The sequence below is a fragment of the Euwallacea similis genome, chromosome 15 (assembly GCF_039881205.1).
Source record: "Euwallacea similis isolate ESF13 chromosome 15, ESF131.1, whole genome shotgun sequence".
NCBI classification, from domain to species: domain Eukaryota; kingdom Metazoa; phylum Arthropoda; class Insecta; order Coleoptera; family Curculionidae; genus Euwallacea; species Euwallacea similis.
The window spans coordinates 702497-722672 of NC_089623.1; the positions used below are offsets into that span (position 1 = coordinate 702497).

General features: G+C 33.0%; 1 protein-coding gene and 1 non-coding gene across 2 annotated transcripts in view; one reads left to right on the top strand and one right to left on the bottom strand.

The window, feature by feature from the left end:
* Positions 1-20176, top strand: part of Su(var)3-3 (lysine-specific histone demethylase Su(var)3-3) — a 190838-nt gene that overhangs the window by 21934 nt on the left and 148728 nt on the right. The window lies entirely within an intron of this gene.
* TRNAA-UGC (transfer RNA alanine (anticodon UGC)) lies at positions 4464-4535 on the bottom strand. Its single transcript has one exon. It is a non-coding gene; the product is annotated as a tRNA-Ala (tRNA).

The window sequence follows — 20176 nt, forward strand, 5'->3', positions numbered from 1 at the left end:
TTACAACAGAGAAATAACCTGAAGGTGTAATACGAGCTTGCGGAGAGTCTCTAATTAATTGAAAGTAAGAAAATTTGTTAAATTAATAAATAGAAATTTGAACTAAACAAATAATTCCAGAATAAATAGGAATATGCCGAGACCGTAAAGAATAAAATTCTCAAGTAACCTAAAGAACCTAACTGTAAAAGTAATGACATTGCTAAAATGAGTACTCAACACTATTTTACTGCAAACATTGTTTGACATTTTTAAAAATTGAGGAAACTAAATGACATAAGCGATATTGTAGAAAGTATAAAGGATGACATAGGGTCTCTCCTAATTGAATTAAATACCACGATAGCTCTCTTGGTAGATTTGGAACAAGAACATAACTTAATTTTTTCAACTAGATTGAGACGTGGAAATGAAGTTAATGGAGATTATAGAAGAACTAATAGAAAAACCCCAACTTTATAATTTGGTGTTGTAGGCCATAAATGAAGTATTTCTTTTGAATTTCACATACATTTTCATTGAAAGTGTAGTTTTTGAGAGAGCTATATGTAGATCTACCTCCTCCTAGGTTCATTCAGGATAAGTATAGGTGTAGGCATTTTTCATATAAAAGACTCTAGCAAGGTTCTTCATGACTGTCTTTGCATTTCTCACACGAAGTTTTTAGTGGAAACCAGCAAGCTTAATGTCCTCTTCAATCTTCTCCATTAATACTTAGTTGATTTCATAATGACTTTTTTTTGTTAGGCGATTTGCGCCAAATGTGAAGTACCGAATTAAAACGTCATTTCTCTGATTAGGGAACAAATTTCTTAACAAGGGGCACGCTTTCAAGTACCATCAGTCGTTTTTTTGTCTTGTTTTGGCATCGTTAAGATAATCACGTTGAGCACAATAATGTGCAAAAAGCGCAAACTCATCCTTTAATATTTTTCTAACAGGCCTTTCCAGCCTGTTTACTACACAAATTGCGAACAGTGCATCCCACTTCTTTAGATTGAGCAATTATTAAAATTACGAGCTAAAGAATTATAATCCCTCAAGTCTTTATCATAATAATGGCAGGAAAAGCAAAGATCACGAGTGAACAATTATTATTGGATTTCATAAATGTGGGCATATTGTGTTTGTCTTAATGCCCTTTTAGGCTTCAACGGAATTAAGTTACAGTAATTAGTAAAATGATAATATTTTTCGAGGTCGAGGACAGGTTTACACCTAGAATGAGTCCGGTTGGCAAATGGCACCCAAACTAAACCATTTATAGCAATTTCGTTATCTAAATCCCTGTAAAAGAGAACTATAGATAACCCACCAATCGACGACCCATCTCGGTAATGACTGTAGAAATGGCCTTAGTGAATGCAACCGATTTTTGCGAGATATCCGATGATGCCATCCAGTTTTTATCGCGATGTTGCGAGATTGTCGCAAATCCTGTTTTGGTTTGTTGTGCCGAGGAAGGCTCGATGACTGGACAGTTGTCGTTTGTTTATGGTTTTGCTTTAGGTCAGGATCGGCTTTCATTAAAACTGGGGTTTCACTTGTTCGAACGGAAATAGTTGCATAAAATGATGTTACTTTAACGTTATTTTGAGTTATTTTTGTGAATGTTTTTGTAACACGATAAAAAGATGATATAAGCATTAATTATCATCTGGAATTCATTTCTCGAAATTTGCATAGCAGCGTTTTTTATTCGAATGATGTCAAAATTATGTATAGTGGACGGAATTCGAACACTTATAGATAACACCTCAACTTCAATAGAGCAGAATTGTGCTCCTGGCACTTCTCTCCTTTGGTACAAAATTTTAAGTCAATGCGATCAAATATTCTCTAGTCGAGTGACGTCCAAATTACCCAAACTTCGTATTTGACATTGACATCCTGTCAACATGCGTCACTTTGGCGTCATTCCAATGCAGAATACCTTTCGAATTTGCAAGTTTCGCCTCTAGCAAAGGAATTTTCATAAAGAAACAATATGACGCATATTAAGTACTGAAGGAGAAAGCTGAGAGGGAGGTAATAATCATTTCAAAAAGGAACGTATATTTTGAGGTGTTTTTGTGGTTCTTGACTTTGTTTTTCTCTGATTAAAGCTATGTGGAGTAACGGAAATTGCTGAAGCAAAGATGTAAAAAATGTATTAAATATAAAGTACTACATCATCTTCATAGATAGAATATAACAACTCTTGAAAATTGTTTTCATTAGTTATAATTCAGAACGAGTCTCAAAACTATTTGTATAATAAGTTGAGAGAATCACGAAAATAAATCATTTAGACATCGTTCCGTAGAAGTCGTTTGATGAAAGAACTACTTTCGTTTAGCGAATGTTTAGTTGAGTATTGTAGCTACTCGATTCTTCCAATAAGTCAATCCCAGAATGATTTTTTATAATCAATTAATAATAAATTAATTAATAATAATAATTTATATTAATAATAAATTTCAATTAATAATAAATATAATCAATTTTGTATACAGCAAATTGAATGTCATGAAAATAAGTAAATTTGACATCATTCTGAAAAACGTGTTTGAAAAATGAATCAGCTTAGTTTGATTCAAAATCATAAGAGATAGAATTCCACGAGTCTCTCAATCGTTTAAGTACAGACTGAGGTTCCTAATCCTATGTGTACGAGGTTTAATTAATCACGAAAATGAATCACTTTGGCTTCATTGGGAATAAGTCGTTTAAAAAAGGACTAAGTCTAGTTTAGTTTAGTTTGGAATCATTAACGGTGGAGTTTCGTGAGTCTTTCAATAGTTCAAGTTGAGAATACCACCATTCCGTATACAAAAGGTTGAATAAATCATGAAAATAAATAACTTTGGCATCATTCTGAATAATTCATTTGTTATCATTTTATGGATGGAGTTCCATGCGTCTTCGAGTAATTAAAATTTAAGATGAGTACAACGATTGTGTATACAAGATGTTGATATAATTAACGCAAAACTACGTTTATAGTTCTCTATAACATTTTGAAGAATCATCTGAGTTTAGATAACAACCATGAGTGATGAAGATTCATAAATCTTCCAAAAAATCAAGTTCAGTAGAAGTATCACACTTACGTGTAAGAACATTTTAAAATGATAGTTCATTTGAACATTCAGGTTAATTCTGGTTACTTCAGCTTCTCTTTTTCTTTCTGCTTTCTTAACAGATCATGTTAAATCAGAAACTATTCAACTAACGACATTTGTTGAGTCCTTCATAATATCAGAAGAATATTGACCGTATGCATAGCAATTTCCAAGTAAAAATGCACCATTTTTGAAATTCAATTAAATCACTGAGAACATAACGCCAATCTTTCGGGTTCATTGTTCAGACGTCTCACTCACCGTTATCAATAATAATTTCTCTCACTCAGAATCGTAATTTACACTTCCAATTTACACACTTCGATGTTCAGATATCCAAGAAATCATTTAGGCTTGAAAAACAGGCATTTTAAAGCGAAAAATGTTAAGTGAGTTATACACGCCTAATGGTCATCCAGCACTTGTAAATGCCCGGAAATTGAGTTTTATCTGCGAAAGTAATTAAAATAATGGATCGCCTAATATACAGTTAGTCAATACTGCAGTTATGGCTCCCATTAGTAATGTCTCGCAACCGTAATCTATTCAGAATAAATATACAGTGTTCGCCGAGATGACACTATACCGATAATGGCATTAAGCTTGTAGATATAAGGAAGTGGGTAAAAAGTTGGGGAATTGAGGTAATGATGCGTAAGACCTACTCATGTTTATTTCATTGCTAGAAGAAGGGTAGATAAAAGAAAAGCTTTGGGTTTGGTCTGCTGTATAAATAGCAATTAACGGGAAAGTTGTACACCCGCAAAAAATATAAAAAGACTTGGCTGGGAATCAGTTAAGAGGCTTCACGATCGGTAATTTCTTTGCATAATTTAAATTAAATGCAAACATGATTGACTTTACGATGGGAAAAAGGGTAATATTTGCGTTAAATACAAATAAGTGAATACATAGAAAAATCGGAGTCGTTGACCTACTTTGCGTAACATCACAGATAAAATCATCTTGAAGGTACGATATTCGAACAATAACAAATTTTAACAAGAATTCTTTCTAATCACGACACATTAATAAGATATGTCTTTGGGTCTTAATTTACCGTCTAACGGTTCACCTTTAGGGTTTTCGCTTGTTTTGGTGTCGTTACTTCTAGGTTGTAATTTAAGAGTCGTGATAGGTTGCGATCGGTGTCAAAGCTGTATATTTCAATCCGGCACAGTTTGGTTTTGTTTCGAAGATTGGGAATATTTGCAGTAAAAATATGTTACCTATAGTTAAGGTTTCTGCTTAAAAATATTTAAGCATATTATTATTTAAAAATTATTTAAAAAAAATTTAAATAAAGGTTTTATTTAATATTATTTGGAAATGATTAATCAAAATTTAATCAAAAAAGTTTGGAGATGCCGGGGATCGAACCCGGGGCCTTTCACATGCAAAGCGAACGCTCTACCACTGAGCTACATCCCCGATGCAAGATGTGGCAGTTAACATTGTGATAAACCACTGTCGCGTGAATTTAGCATCCTTTGAATTTATGATGTCCCTTATTTAATGTTAGAATTAGATCAAAGATTTAAATACATTATAGAGCGTTATGTATATTTTTAAAATCTAGGAAATTATATAGGGTGTCTCCAAAAAAATATAGCATTCTTAAATAATTTTTTTCTGAATGAGATATTCATAATAATATTATTATGCCATATTATTATGTTATTATTTCACAATATTGTTATGTCCTTGAATTCTGTGGGTAATTCTACGCAATTCATAAGAAGCATAATATCTATCTTGTGCAGCTTTAATAATGTAGTATGGAGTTTACAGTTTCAGTGTTAATGGTGTCAAAAAGTCACAATAATTCATTAAGGTATCAGCTTGTTTATGGAGTTTGGAAGATTTAATTGCAGAACTATAGTATGGTATCATTATTACCTTATTGACATTCGGTACATATGGGAATAGCAATGCATTCGTTTTGCCCTAACTTTCTTATTGGAAAATGTTATTGGTAGCAAGGGCAATGCATTTTGTTAATTGACTCCTACCTGGAGCTTCAGTTTATTTCTAAGAGCGAAGTGACCAAATGACCATCGTAAAACTCAAGAGGCAATATAGGATCCTTTGGGAAGTCAGTCCACACAGAAAAAACGTTAACACACGACTTTTCCCATCTCCTTAGACTTTTACATTTATCGTACATTACTCATTACTTTGTATTGCTTATTACGTGTTATTCACTGAATAAAAAATAGCTAGACTGAGACAGACTGTGGCTATTATTCAAATAGGTTACGGGCTCAGTTTAAACACAACAAAGTGACCCAAACAGTACGAACCGTTAATGAAGACGTGTTTTTTCTTTAATGTTAATGAGTTAACGTTATAAAGTGAATAAAAAACAGTAAGTGTAAAAAACCTTTGAGCAAAAATGAGAGGGGGATCATTAAGGTGTGTCCTCCAAAAGTTCAACGACGAAAACTATTGCGCATGAAGTTAAGGTCATAAGGTGATAAGACAGAGCTTATGCGTACTTATAACCTATGACAGCAAATTTACGGCATCTGATAACAGAGGATCAACTTGATGAAACGGACGCTAATAAATTTGTCACGTGGAAATAGAGTAATGACAAAGCTTGTGCCAGAATTGACCTGCTAATTGACTGTGCATGACAGTTTATTTCTTCAAGACAAAGGGCAAGGAAACGATGTATAATACATATGTATTCCTAAATGCTACATGTCAGCTTAATCCCTATTTTTTATTTCGATTTTAACCAGACATTTTGTCACAGTGGTTGACAATATTTTTAGAATTGACAAACATTGTTAACATTTTCCTTGTAACCTAACAAGTGTGGTCGCACTAATAATCTTCGTAGAAAGCCTCAAATTTGCAATATATTTTCAAATAATTTGATAGGTATTAATGGGTAACTTGTAAGGTTTGTTGTAGGCAAAGTAATTTACATGCAGTGATGAAAATTATGTTCCGAATTTTTTTGGTCAAATTACCAGCTGACACATTATTACGTGAAAAGGCGAAAAAGGTTTTATTTTTCGCCTATAGTGAGGGATCTACGGCATTGCGATTCCTCGATAAACAAACCAATAAGTTGTTTATTAGCCGAGATGTCATATTTATAGACAATAATAAAAGGCATGAATTCAAATTTGAAGAAATATAGAAGCCAGTTTCGGAAAAGGTGTTATCTCCGAGGTCATTGGTAATAAAACGGATTCCATAGGCGAGTTAACTGCAGACGAGAGGGACCCCATAGGTTGGAATAGCGTGGGAATCTACAATAATTTAGAAGATGAAGCGTCATCAAGCGATTTAGGAAGATCGGCAAGGGAAAATCGTGGCATATAGGGTAACCATAAAAGTGCCCAAATAACACCTTGAAAACGGAGAACCACATTATCGGGACGAAATGTGGAGCATTGAAAAAGGCTAGGAAAGAAAAAAGAAAGATTAGGCTCAAAAAATTAAGAACTGACCTTTGGTCATAAAGCAGAAGATCAACTTATAGGCCATGCAGGAGCAAATTGGGCAAAATGTAAGAACAATCGTTAATCTAGTAGTGGATATGTGTTTCAGTTCCAGAATGCAATAAACAGCTCAGCATCATGACGTCATTGTCATTCTTAGAAATCGAATACGTTGCCCTGGTAGAAGCATGTCAAGAAGCAATATCGATTCACCTCCTGACCAAAGATCTCCTAGGAAGAGAACTTTAGGTAATTACCATGTATGATACTAACCAGAGTTGTCTAAAGTTGAAAAGCGAACCAGTGAAATATTTGACTCCGAAAAGGGGTTTATCTTCATAGATTGTACATAAAGTATTCAAAGAGAAAGGGTGACGGTAAGGATAGAATACCTCGACTATAATACCTACAATCGAGATGTTTGAAATTCGTTGGCTTTACGAGGTATTATTAAAGTAAGAGACATATAATTTTCGTAATCCTGTGCTCTGTTTGTATGAATGACAGAAACGTTCCCGCCGTTTTGGTTTTTTTCGTAGGTACAGTATATTTTTAAAAACTTAACATTTTGAGGTTCCCATTGTAGTTTATTTATCCAATAAAATATCGAGAAACTAAAACGAATGTAGATTTTTTTCACCATATCGTTTAACTGCAATTAACTACATTTATAACTTTAACGGAATATCCTATGTGTTATGGGATATTTTCCATTTTCTCATCAATACCTTTCACATACGTGAATATTATTTTATGTGACTTTTAAAAAAATTAATATTTTTTTTTATCCACGTAGACCTTTCTATTTATTGTATGTTGCTCTGTATGTATTTGTTTTTTATCTTTATTTCTATTCTATTTTAGTAATTTTCAGTTGGTTTGAAATTGTGTAAAACGGTTTAGACTTTCATGTCAGTTTTAAAAGTTTTGCAATAACAAAAATTATTATTGATCAAAAAAGTATTACGCCTCTTGTCAACCACCTCGTTCTTGATTAAAATAATACATTTATAATTGTTTCATTTAGCAATATTGATGAATGATTTCTGAACACAAAAATCTAGTTCTCCTGAAATAAAGCACGTTTTTCCAATGTAATATACAAGATGTTCTAGTGGAAAGATTGTTCGGTTGGCAGAAAGGCGAGGATACTACAAGTATTTTTTCCAAATTCTTCTATGCAGAATATTCTTTGCGCCAGGTCATATAATTAAAGGAAAACTTGTACTAGAATTAGTCACTCGTGAATTTTTAAAAAGTTGTTAACTATCAATTAGTCTCAGCAATTCAAGCTCTCTTTCTACCTTCAATAAACATCTGCTGCTCATTCAGTGATGTTTCCTTCTAACCGATATCTTTATTAACCAATAAGGAAATCAGTTTCTTATCCTTCATAAATAACCTATTCCCCATCAATAGCTGTCACTTTTTATGAGCTAAAGGGTTAATTTCCGCAGATTTAACTAACAATAAAGACAGGCAATTTTCCTTTATTGCCAATCAGGTCCTATTGGCCTAAGCTAAGCCGTTTTTGCGACATTATCCGTTTGAAGGCACTTATAATTAAAATAGCAAGCGGGTTGATTAAACATCAGTAAATCACTGGGTACCGTTTTAACGGCTTTAAGGTCATTTTATCCTCTCGGAAAAAACTCGGTAACACTCTTTTATCCATTTCTACACTAACCAATGCTCTTATCTATGCTTGAATGAAGTGAATCACTCACAAGTCGTCTTGAGGATGCGTTCATTTTTCGAAAATTATCGCCGTCACAAGTCACATATCTTCAGAAATGACATATTTATTAAACTGGCTGACGCAGCAACGATCTCAAAGTTACATTCTTCAGATTAAACGTGGCTTTTATTTCTATGGAGGTATTTGATAAATTAATAAAATTAAAAATATACTACTGAGATCTTGCCGACAATGGGATTGGGTTTAAGATCGCTTAAAGTATCGTATGACCCTAGGAAGAGAGATAAAATAATAGATACCGGCAGTAAATATCCGAAAAACACGTCGAGATGCACATTAAAGAAAACTAATGGATAAGCGTTATCTGGTATAAAGCGTCTTTTTAGTTTATAATAAACGCTTTAAATGCTCGTTTACCGATTTAGAGCACTGATTTCTTCAACGCTAAGTATATTTCATACACATAAAAATACATAACATAAATAACATTAATAATAATTAAGTGCTCATAAAAAGAATTGGTACACACAAAAGTACACACAAAAAACCCTAAGAGTAACAACCTCCATTATCACCTTTCCACTATTAATTCCAAAATCGAAATTACCTTCTTTCCTATATGAATATTTTAAATTCACCATGGTGTTTTTAATTATACGCTGTGATTATCCCATTTAGGGTATTTGAAAGTGCTTTATCACATAGTTAAGACTGTGAAACGATAATAATGGTGGCAGGTGTAAATGGGAAGCAGTTTGTTAATTATATCGTTTTTAAAGCTATTTGCATGAATTTTCGATCGTGATTAGCATAACTATTTGTTAGCTAAAATTTTTTGCAGCCATAAGGGAGATAAAGTAGTATGCAGTTGTAATTCATGGGCTGTAATGGGCCATATACGATTGATGGCGAAAAACTTACAGGTACCGGGGAAAGAGAGAATACCCCACGTCGACACGTAGACAGTGCCTAATAAATTATTCATATTTTTCCCTGGAAAATATTAGACCTTCAGCTGATTTATGGCGATCTGAAGTAATTGCGGTTATGGAGTTTTGCGTTTGTTTAACAAATTACATGGGCGCCGCTATAACACTCCGCAGTTTATATGGAAGTCAGTGCAGGATCTTTAGGGGAAGAGAGTGCAAAAATAATTTTATTTTCAGTTTTGGATTTGAAAATGGTTTGATATTTGGAGCGATTCACATCACATTATTTGGCCTGCGAGTTTATGAAGGTCCTCTATAGGTCCTCTAAGGTCCTATGAAGGTCTCCAAAATATCAATCATTTTGAAATGCATTTTTGGAGTTTATCTACGTCAATGGATTTTATAGGGATTTGTTCTTTCGAAAATATCCGAGAAACATCCAAAAAGTCGAAAAACGTTTAATTTTTTTACGACTTTATTTAAGAAGTTATTAAAAGATGTATTTCACTTCATTGTCGCCACTTTTTCTCATCTCTAAGATGCAAATATTGAACAAAAATCCATAATTTCGATTTTTCGTAATCATCACCAACTTTTTTATTATAAATACAGATCTGGATTTTGTTTCTAAATTTCCATTCCTCCTATAATTCCAAAAATAATGTTGCACACGAACAAGTTATCGTTTTATGAAATTTTAGTTTTATTTTATTTTGTTATTATTCTAATTTTTTTAATAAGTCCTTTATTTGGCAAGAATCCATGCATTTGTTTTGACGTCGAAACCACTCTATTTCATAGAAAAAAATGAATTTTATGATGTCAAAACTTTGTAAAATTATAATTTTTTACATGCCATTTTAAAGTAAAAAAGTTATTGATGTTTACGAAAAGGCGAAATATGTTTTTTATATACTCCACCTAATGGAAGAGAAAAAATGAAATTAAATTCATTTTCTAATATGTCTTTAAATAGTCAAAAATATAAAAATGTCTTCATCAATTTCAATTTTTCTTTGATATTTTTGGAAATATTCGAATTTTTTTAGCTTTTGAAACAAGACATTAATGACCACAAAAATGCGCAACTTTGTCTCTATTTACCCAGCTCTACATCTCTTAACGTTTTTGAATTTCCAATGCTGTGGTTCGAATTTAATGTGTCCGGTACTCAAGTATGTGGAATAACTAATAGTCTTCCTATAACAGATTTGATAAAAACGATAATTAAGTCTCGAAATCTATAGTTCAAGGATTACGAGTGTTATCTATGAGTTCGGATATACTCAAAAGTAAAAATACGATACCGATATGGTGTTACGTTTAATTAACCTACGTTAATGACTTTATTTAGTAACGGAGTAAACGGAGTTTTAGACAAGGGTGTTGCAAACAGTTGACTGCAAACAAACTATTTTGCAGCCAACGACTTTTGTATTTTGTGAAATATATCTTCAATGTAAAAATAGCTAGAGAGAATAAGAAATTTAGGAAGAAAGTGAGAAAATGAATGGTATAAAAACTTAGTGTCAGAAATAATTGAGAGTCTTTCTGTGGTGATTAATTTAAAGAACAAGTCAGATTGAGCGAATTTATAGTGATAGAAGAATTTAGAGATAAAAAAAACTTATAAAAATTCTGTGAATTATCTCACAGCGACCTTTTCATCGACTGTATTTCTCACCCTATATCTTTAAATTTTTCGGGAGAATCAAGACCATTTTGCTCTACTTTCCCCATAAAATTACATACGATTTAGAATGTCCGAGTGAGCAGATACCGCCTAGTTTCTAGCAATATCTCAACCACTTAAAGAATTTCTATCATATGCGCAGAGCTGGATAACATGATCGGAACAAATTATATTTACTTTATAAAAATTATTTAAAAACTTTGCTCGGTAAATAATATTGCATGTATATAAGTATTTTACTGGGTGCGGCATTGGATTATCTGAAAAGTGAACATTATGTTACTACATTTGGTTAAAAGTAACATCATGAGGAAGAGAAAAGTGCTAGTCAGTAATTGCATCAATTACGCTATTATCTGGTGCGGTAATGAATTAAGTTCGCATTATTTATTGCCCGAGTTTGTTGTGTTTGTTTGTCATTAATTGCGATAATTGACAGTTTCATTTATTATCTAAAAACACAGTTATAATACAGGATTTCATGAGGTATAGAGGTAACGTCATTCATGTTTTGAGCTTTCCTCTGCATTTCTTTATAGAGAAAAATCGTCGATTTTTTGTTCATCATAATATTGCGAAATGCACACTATGCAATGGTAAACCAATCATCATCCAACCTTCCTTTAATTTCTTTAAGAACAAATTTGACTACATCAAATAACCTCGAAGATGCATAAACTGTACCCGTATACGTCTAACGGTAAACCATTGGCGATACTAATTAACGCAGTGTTTGTTTTTGCAAAAAAAAACGGTAATTTCGCAGTACTACCCGGCGATGAAGCAAATTAATTTATGAAATTCCAGACTAATTGAATATAATCGCCCATTATGCGACGACAGTTCTTGACCTCAAGTTCTACGACTTTTTGCTCTTGTGATTATGGGCACTAAATAAGGAAATATGTAAATAGAAAATATTTTAGTTTCAGAATTCGACATTAAGACGCTGAACTGTGCCATTTTCGCCAAACAAAGCTATCAAATTTCTTTCTACTTCGAGCTTTAATAATATTGACCTTAGATTTTGATTCTGACAGAGTTTCAAGGCACAAGCAAAGTTTTTCTGGTTTAAATCTAATTTTTTCATAATTCGCATTATGCTTTTTGCTGTTCAAAGAAGTTGCTTAACGCTTTTATTATAGAGTTTGAGAGAGAAGAGAGTTTCTGCACATGTGATTGTGGGAGAGTTTCATCATCAAAAAAGGAATTTCTTTCATCGGAACTCTCAGTTTCTGGTTTTCGGAATATTCTTGCCACTCCTATACGAGCTTCTTTAAAACACATTCTTCATTGTCATGTGATTTTTTTCATTAAGGTCATCATCATCTCTGGCGAAGGAAAGATTTATTTCATTCTTTTAGATTCTTTGAGAAACCAACTAACAAAATGGATTCTTTAGCTTTTTTAATTTTCAAAGGAGTGTTTTCATTTCTCTATTTTTCAAAGTTTTAGGAAGGGTCTGTTCGAAGTTGACTTAGAAGTGAATTTTCAAAATTAGTGAAATTTTATTCAGAAGAAATCTCTTCAGGCCATCATGTGTGTTTCGCTCTTTCTTTTTTACCTTCTTACAGAACCAATTTCATTGTTATTATTTTTCATCCACTTTTTTGGCAGGTAGCTGTTCAAATCCATACGCTTTTATCGTTATATCATATTATATTTATATTATATTACATCATCTATAAAAATCATTTTTTTGAATCTCTTTTCTGAACCAGCGCTAAAAAATTCAATCATGGTAGTAATTTACGGTTTCCTGCTGCCTGCCGTCATGCTACGAAGAAATCAACTTTCCTCTATGAATTATTTTGCCAAAGTCAGATTGCAACTATGTAACCTGAGGTTCTTTTCAGTGAAGCTGCTTAATCCTTTGCTTGAGGAATGAAAATCAGGAATTCTTTTTCCTTGGAACGCCCTTTCCAATTATAGCAGATTTTTCAGTTTATTCTACAACCATGAACAACAGGAGCTACTCGCGTTAAATATTTAATTAACAAATTTCTAAGGAGTTCATTCATTGTTGTTAGCAACAACTAGAAGAACGGTATCATGTGCGATGGAACTTCCTGTTCTACCTGTGGCAAAACTTCTGACATTTCTGCTCTAATTTAGTATGCTGCATACAGAAAATTTTATTACGAATGTGTGTTTCAGAATAATTATTTTTTATGAGAGTAATTTTGTGGTTTATCTAGATTGGGGATATGGAAAAGTAATTTTGAGTGGATCAGTGTCTCTAGGAAGGCGTTAATTTAGAATAAATTTCTCCAATGATTCGATCAAAATCATTAATTTCCTTACATTTGATATTAATGGAAACATTTCAGAACTTGGAAATTTTGCTCGTAGCGGTCGTTGACCAACCATTTCTGAATTTTATCATTTATCTTGCGAACCTGATGTGTCAGACACTTTTTTTGAAATCAATGACTTGGTAAAAGTCGTTGATGAATCAATTAGGTTCAGAGTCAACTCAGAAACACGTTTTCTGGTATTCCAGTGATTTCGCCATTGTATAATCAATCCCGAGAATGCGGTGTTCGAGAGATTTTCTATGTTTATGTAAATAGAGTAACTTCCGAAGCTGATGGTTGCTCCTAACAATTGATTCTTGATAATTTTCATATTAATCTAATGACCGAATTAGAATGTGTCTAATAATTTCTTAAGCGATCCCATAGAAATCATTAGTTTCCATTGATGCGATGATGGTGGAGAAACTCTTTTTTTAATTTAGTGGCAACAGTTGTTGGCCACCCGATTGAATTGTGAGTGACTACAGACATCATCTAGCAATGCAATGACTAGATGGTTTCTGAAAAATCCATGTCTTTGATATCTTCAATCTACTGACTTCTTCAGAGACCCGTTAAAACGAAATTTGACGTCGCATAATCATTACTGATCTCAAGTTCCACGGCTTATTGCTCTTACGATTGTGGAAGCTAAATAAGGAAATATGCAAATAGGAAGTAAGTTAGTTTGAGAAACCAGCATAAGGCTGTTGAATTGTGCCACTTTCGCGAAACAAAAGCGATCAAATCGAATTACGTAAGGTAATAAATACATATCTCTCCATCGACTTCTTAATCTGTTTTACATACCGAAATGTCATAGAAAGTACTGGGAACAAGAAAAATTATGTGACAAACGATTGTTGTTGCGCGATTTTAATTTATGGTCTTCACATCCCTCTGGGTCAAAGGCCACTTATGGTGATCCACACGTTTAAGTACCTGCGACTCGTTTCATTTCCGTGCACCCGAAAGTCATTGAAACAAAACAGCATTCCCATAAATTTCAAAAATAATTTCCCTTGTAAGTACAAAGTACCGTAGGCTGGCGCTGGCTATAAATTATTGGGGTACCATCGATCACCATTGGATCTTGGGGCTCCAACCGAGCCGCTCCGGGAACCAATTGCCGTAGATTTTTAGGTTATACTATCGTTTCCGGCATTCTGGTGGTACCGAACCACCTAGGACCCGATAGAACTATTAAATTAAACGTTAAAAGGTTGCGGAGGAATAGGAGCGACCTAACGGGGATACGATTTTATGTGCGTGTAAAATATGGTAAAATGTGGCTATAAATGTAAGATGGAGAGTACTATTTCCTTTCAGATTAAAAGATATCTTTAACATGCCAACTAATGACTTATAAATGAGAAATTAAAATCATTAGTTATGACTTTTTGTGTCAACAACTTCTCCAAGGAAATTCATGATTTTGATTTAATCTTTTGAAATTTCCTTTGCACTTCTTCCTCCTAAAGACATTCATTTGTCTCAAATTAGGTTCTCATTCTATTAGCAGAAAATTGTTCCTAGGGAAGGCATTCTATAAAAAAAAAGTTTTCTATTGAGTAGTCTAAATCGAGCAGATATTAGCACCACATGAACTAAGGTAAGAGTCAAAGCAGAAGAAAATATCTTTCAAGATACCACAGTTAGAACAATTCTTAGATGGTACTACCAGTATGGCTGCTGACAATAAAAACCCTTCATATCACCCCTAAATACCTGTTACTCAAATAATTAATTAGAATAGTTCCTCTAAGAGAGATTTAAAAAAAAAGTAAGACTCTGCTGTAGCTTGGAAGGGAGTTTCAGGGACAAAGAACATTGCTGAATCAAAGCTAAAATAACATTATTGAAAGAAACTTCAGATACATACAAATCTTTAGAAACTATTCTTATAGGTTGGAGGCTGACGATTGTTCCTAAAAAAAATTAATGAAAGAAGAATGAAATCAACTTTAGAATAGCAAAAATAATATGCGGAACGTGGAAAAATTTAGAGCTGCTCTCGAGGAAATTATTTTCCCTTGTAATTCCCTCAGGTTTCAAACTTTAAGGAAGTTTTCTCTTGAATGCTGCGAAATCTCCTTGCAAAGAGGTAATGGAAATGAGTCTAATTAAAAAGAAACGTTTTGGCGTTTTTAATTATAAATTTTACCAAATCAAACCACGTTTAACCAAAATTTAAATAGGTTCTGGACGTTTTATTAAAATCTTTTACTAGAGCTTACTGAAGTATGCAAGTCTTACTTCAAATCTTTGAAAGAGAAGAGATTCTTCTTTGCTATGGTTACCTCAATAGTAGATTATTTTTTCTTAAGGTTTCTTGGCCCTGGGGGTAATTTTTCGAGGTATAAAGTCCGCACTACAAAATGTGTCATGAATTTCTGTGAAATGTGAATGAATTCTACACAGCACATTCCAATATTTTAGTTATTTGGGACGTTTCTTGTGCATAATTTTGACAATTATTGTTTTATGCGATTGAACAAATACTATTTGTTACGTGTCAATGAATCTTATACCTACACATACATTAAACAAAATTTAATTCATTGGAGTTCATGTTTTAGGAACCTCTATTATATTAATTTATTTTAAGTGAATTTTATTTATTTAATAACAAACACATTTTTCTTGTTTCAGGTAAGCAGAATACAAAAAATATTCTTCCAACGGTGCAACTTCCTACATAGTTCTAAGGTGGGTACTGTTGCACCAACTGTTTCTTTCCATTATTCTCAGACCTGGAATTTGCCTAGAGAACCATCACTTACATTAGTGTATCATACAAAAGTACCATTATTCGACCATTATCCGAGTAGGTACCCTCTCAAGCAAATTAAAACGAATGTATAGGATTCAATGCACAATGAGGCGAAATACGGTACCACCATTTACAGTTTCGTTGTTCCCTGATTATTTCGCGAAATACATAATTTGAAATAATGGAATTACATAAATCAGTGATTCTTAAGCTCGAAGAAGGATGAGAAATAGTTACTAAATTGAGCAATTAAGCTTAATGCATTTATTGATTCAATTTAGTTATCTTCTTCCATGAAGTACTGAACTAGTTGATACGGTAGTCATTTATCTTGTTGACCTAGATTGAATCGCATATGTTTTGCAACCACATTTCCAACCATACAGCTACCATTAACTGTCGGGAGGCATGCGGTGGGACACCAAAATGGCTATCATTTATCATATAAAAATGTTCCACTACGGACAATACTTATAAATTAGAATAAAAGGCATATAAATAATGACCGTCTGGTATACGTATTACGTGGTATATTCTAATGAACTGCCATATAAAGAACAAACCAAATTAAACAAGTTGTGTTTTACACGGTTACATTACCACTAGGTAATGCTTTTGGATTATAATTTGTAATCAGAAGTGAGGGAATGGTATTTACTAACGTTCATGTGCAAGGACAACTGGGGTTTGATATATCGATCGAGCGAATTGGAGATAAAAATGGTAATATTTAATTAATAATTAATATTGTTGCAATAATGACTGTTAAACGTATAAGGCTAATTGAATTAAATATTCACTTAGGTTTAGTTAGGGCTCTTTTTAATGAAATCGATTTTTTCTGTATTTATCTCAGACAATCCTAAAATCATTACAAAACTATAACAGTTATTTTCGTAACGAGTGGGGAAAGATTTTCCGCAAGAGCTAGGAACGATCTTTTTTCTTCGAGCTTATTGTGACCTCAAATGCTCTGTTTGGTGAAGAGATGTCGCGGATAACCAGTGCGGTGAAATATCACTTTTCGATGCTCAAATACGTGCGGAAATGTTCTGTTTTCCTCACGGAATGGAGGATAAAAGTAATTCTTAATTTGAATTGAAAAAATATATTTTTTGGTTTATAAAGACAACTGCTAGAGTTATGTTACAACAGAACATGTGCAGCAAAAATTTGACTTAATCCACCAAACGTAAAAAATTGAATTAAAAAAGAAGTTACATTAAAAAATTTAAATCTCAGAAAAGCGGCACAGTAGTGGGTTCTTGAACACAGGGGCACGAGATGATGTGCTGTTCTCCTATATACTCAATACAAAAATAGCGTCAACTACGTTCGAAATTCCAAAAAAAATGCGTTTGATGGTTTTTGTTCATTTTTGTAATATAATGAAAACTTAAGAATTTTTAGAAATAAATCGCCATTTCGCATATGACTACTGAACATGTTACTGCGATGAAGATTTGCAGCAGGTATAATTGTGGAGTTTTTCTAAAAAGGAATGGGGTACGTTCGAGATCGTTTAGTTGAAAGAGGATGAAAAAAAAAATCGAAATAAATTAGGTCTTTATGGGCTTTCTGATGAATTTTAGGTTATTTCATTATCTGCGCAGGTCCAAATACAACTAAGATAGCTTTATGTCATCAAAACTCTAAACAGGTTTCATCATTTTCGCAATCCGATGGGCAAGAAATTTGCTGTTCTTTTCAGAGATTACTTAACTGTCTGTTGATATCTCAGAGATACAACCGGGCCATAGGTTGCAAAATTACCTGTCTTTTACTGAGAGGATTGTTCCTGGTAATAAATTCTTGATACCGTAATTAAATGAGTGTCTTCGACCATAATGCTAAATCAAATGCTGGTTGATTGTCACTTGAATACTGTTCGGCTAATTTTCTGAGTTGTTTTACGACACACTCGAGAAGCGTTCTCATAAAGCAAACCGCCTGGGGTACTCAGTGTTTATTTATCGGCCACTAGCGGTACGCAATTTATTTCATTTGAACTATGACCTGTTAATAAGGAGTTTTGCCTCTGATTGTTCGTGTTTCGCTTTTTATTATTAAACAGGCGACAGGAATTTGGCCCTGAATTTCAGATATTTAAAAAGCGTTAGTGTTGTGAAGGTTGGATAGATTATGAAATTTTGTCGCTGCTGATCAACACCAGTAAGTTTTAGATAAATTTCATGAGGTACCTAAAGAATTTCCACTGCTAGTGTTAAAAGACACCTTTATTGTGTGTGTTGAATGACTCTGAAGTTCCTTTTCTCTTCTTTTTGTTATAAAACAGTTAAGTAAGAGGTTGGCGAGTTATCGACCACAATGTCCTCATCTTCCCTATTGTTGTTTTATTATGGTTGCCATGGACTTGAAAGACGTCACCGTTGCGATGCAAATCTTTTTTATTTCGAATTTATTTTGACGCTTAGGCAAATTTATCATAATTTTATAGAATCTCAGTTAAATTTAGTAGTGGAACAAATTGTATATGTATATGCCGCGGTTCTCAAATGCTTATGATCCTCACGTCTTATGTCCCTTAGCGCTGCGTGCTTTGGGAATTAAACTTGATTTTCGAGTCATAAAATGTACTTCAGAACCTTAGGGTATAATATACTAGTTTTCGTTCCAATATTAAAATGTCGTTATATCCCAAGCGGTTGAATTTATTGTTATAGAGTGTTATACCAAAAATACGTAAAATTCAAATCATAGTATGAAACCGAACAATAGGAAATTCCCTTAAACAAAAATGAGTTCATTTACTACTTTTGATTAATTTTTAAGTTTGAGTTATGACTCGACATAAGTCAAAGGTGTATAAGAAGCAAGTAAAAAGTACTATTAACATATTTCATTGAAATATGTTATGGATTTCATAGAAATGAATTTATTTTTATTTAAAAAAATAAACGCAATAAAATACTTGTCATACTCCGCTGGGGTTTTTCATGGTTATTTATTTTTAATTAACATTTTCTCCATATATCCACAGTTTACTCAAGCAAACCTCAAAATATAATATACATATTGGAAAATAATCAGTGTATTTACACTAAAGTAAGCGCTGCCCCCCTATACATTCAAATGCGAGCAGTGCTCACTTAAGTGACTCTAATATGAAGCGGGTGCACATTGGTAATCTTGAAATACGTTTTTTGACTACAAATTTTGCAAATATTTATTTTTGTCCTTATAAATGAGTAACAAATTTTACAACTACATGTACCGAAGTCCAGTGGCGTAGAGAGTGCTAAAGAACTATTAAGCTGAAATCTGGAAGAGAACTCTCTTATCATACGTTTTACAAAAAAATTCCTAAATAAAGGCCATGTTGATTTTTGCATTCATAAATTGAGTACGCCACTGAAATTAATGTAATGTAATAAGTCGTAATTTACCCATTCAAACAAATTTGACTTGCGACGTGACTTTATGCGTATAAGCGCTACGATCAGAGGTGTAGCACGCTAAAGATGATAATGTTAAAATCTAAAAAAATACTCTTCGACAATCAATTTTTGAAATTCTAAATTGACCGTCATAAACTGTTTACGATACTGGAATTTAAGTAGCATGAGAACCTTAAATTATACCTTTAAGGCCGAGTTATTGAATAATGGCTTAAGCTTGATTCTGCTAACCTTGTATACACTGTGTAACATGTAACCTGGAATATCGACATATCTTGAATACTAGGCATCGTATAAAGAAATGTTTATTATCAAGCTTTAATCACTCTGAAGGGGAAATGTATTGGTGCTAAAGTTGATTCCCCTCCACCATCCCTGTGGACGGGGTGGGTGTTAATTTTTTAATTTCAAATAGTAACCCTCATTTTTTTACATATTCGGATAATACCGTTCAGAACAAGAAAACTGTGTCTGAAACACTTTTTCGATTCCTGCTAGAAAACACTGTAGTCAACGAAATTTAATTCATATCTTAAATGGTTAAAACCACTAGTTTTAAAAAATTTCTACTTAAAAAAATGCATTAAGGCTCTAAAAATCGAAGTATTATACTGAGGCAAAAGTGTCAAATTCTCATGCCACTCTGCACTGAAAACATAAGAAAATGATTTATATATTGAATAATGTCTTTATAAATTATCGAAAAGCTGCAGGTAAAAAACTTGAAAAATGCAACGTATCATGCAGAAAGGAATCGCGGCTCCCAAGGTGTATTTTTACAAGCTCAAAACAATACAAGTCATG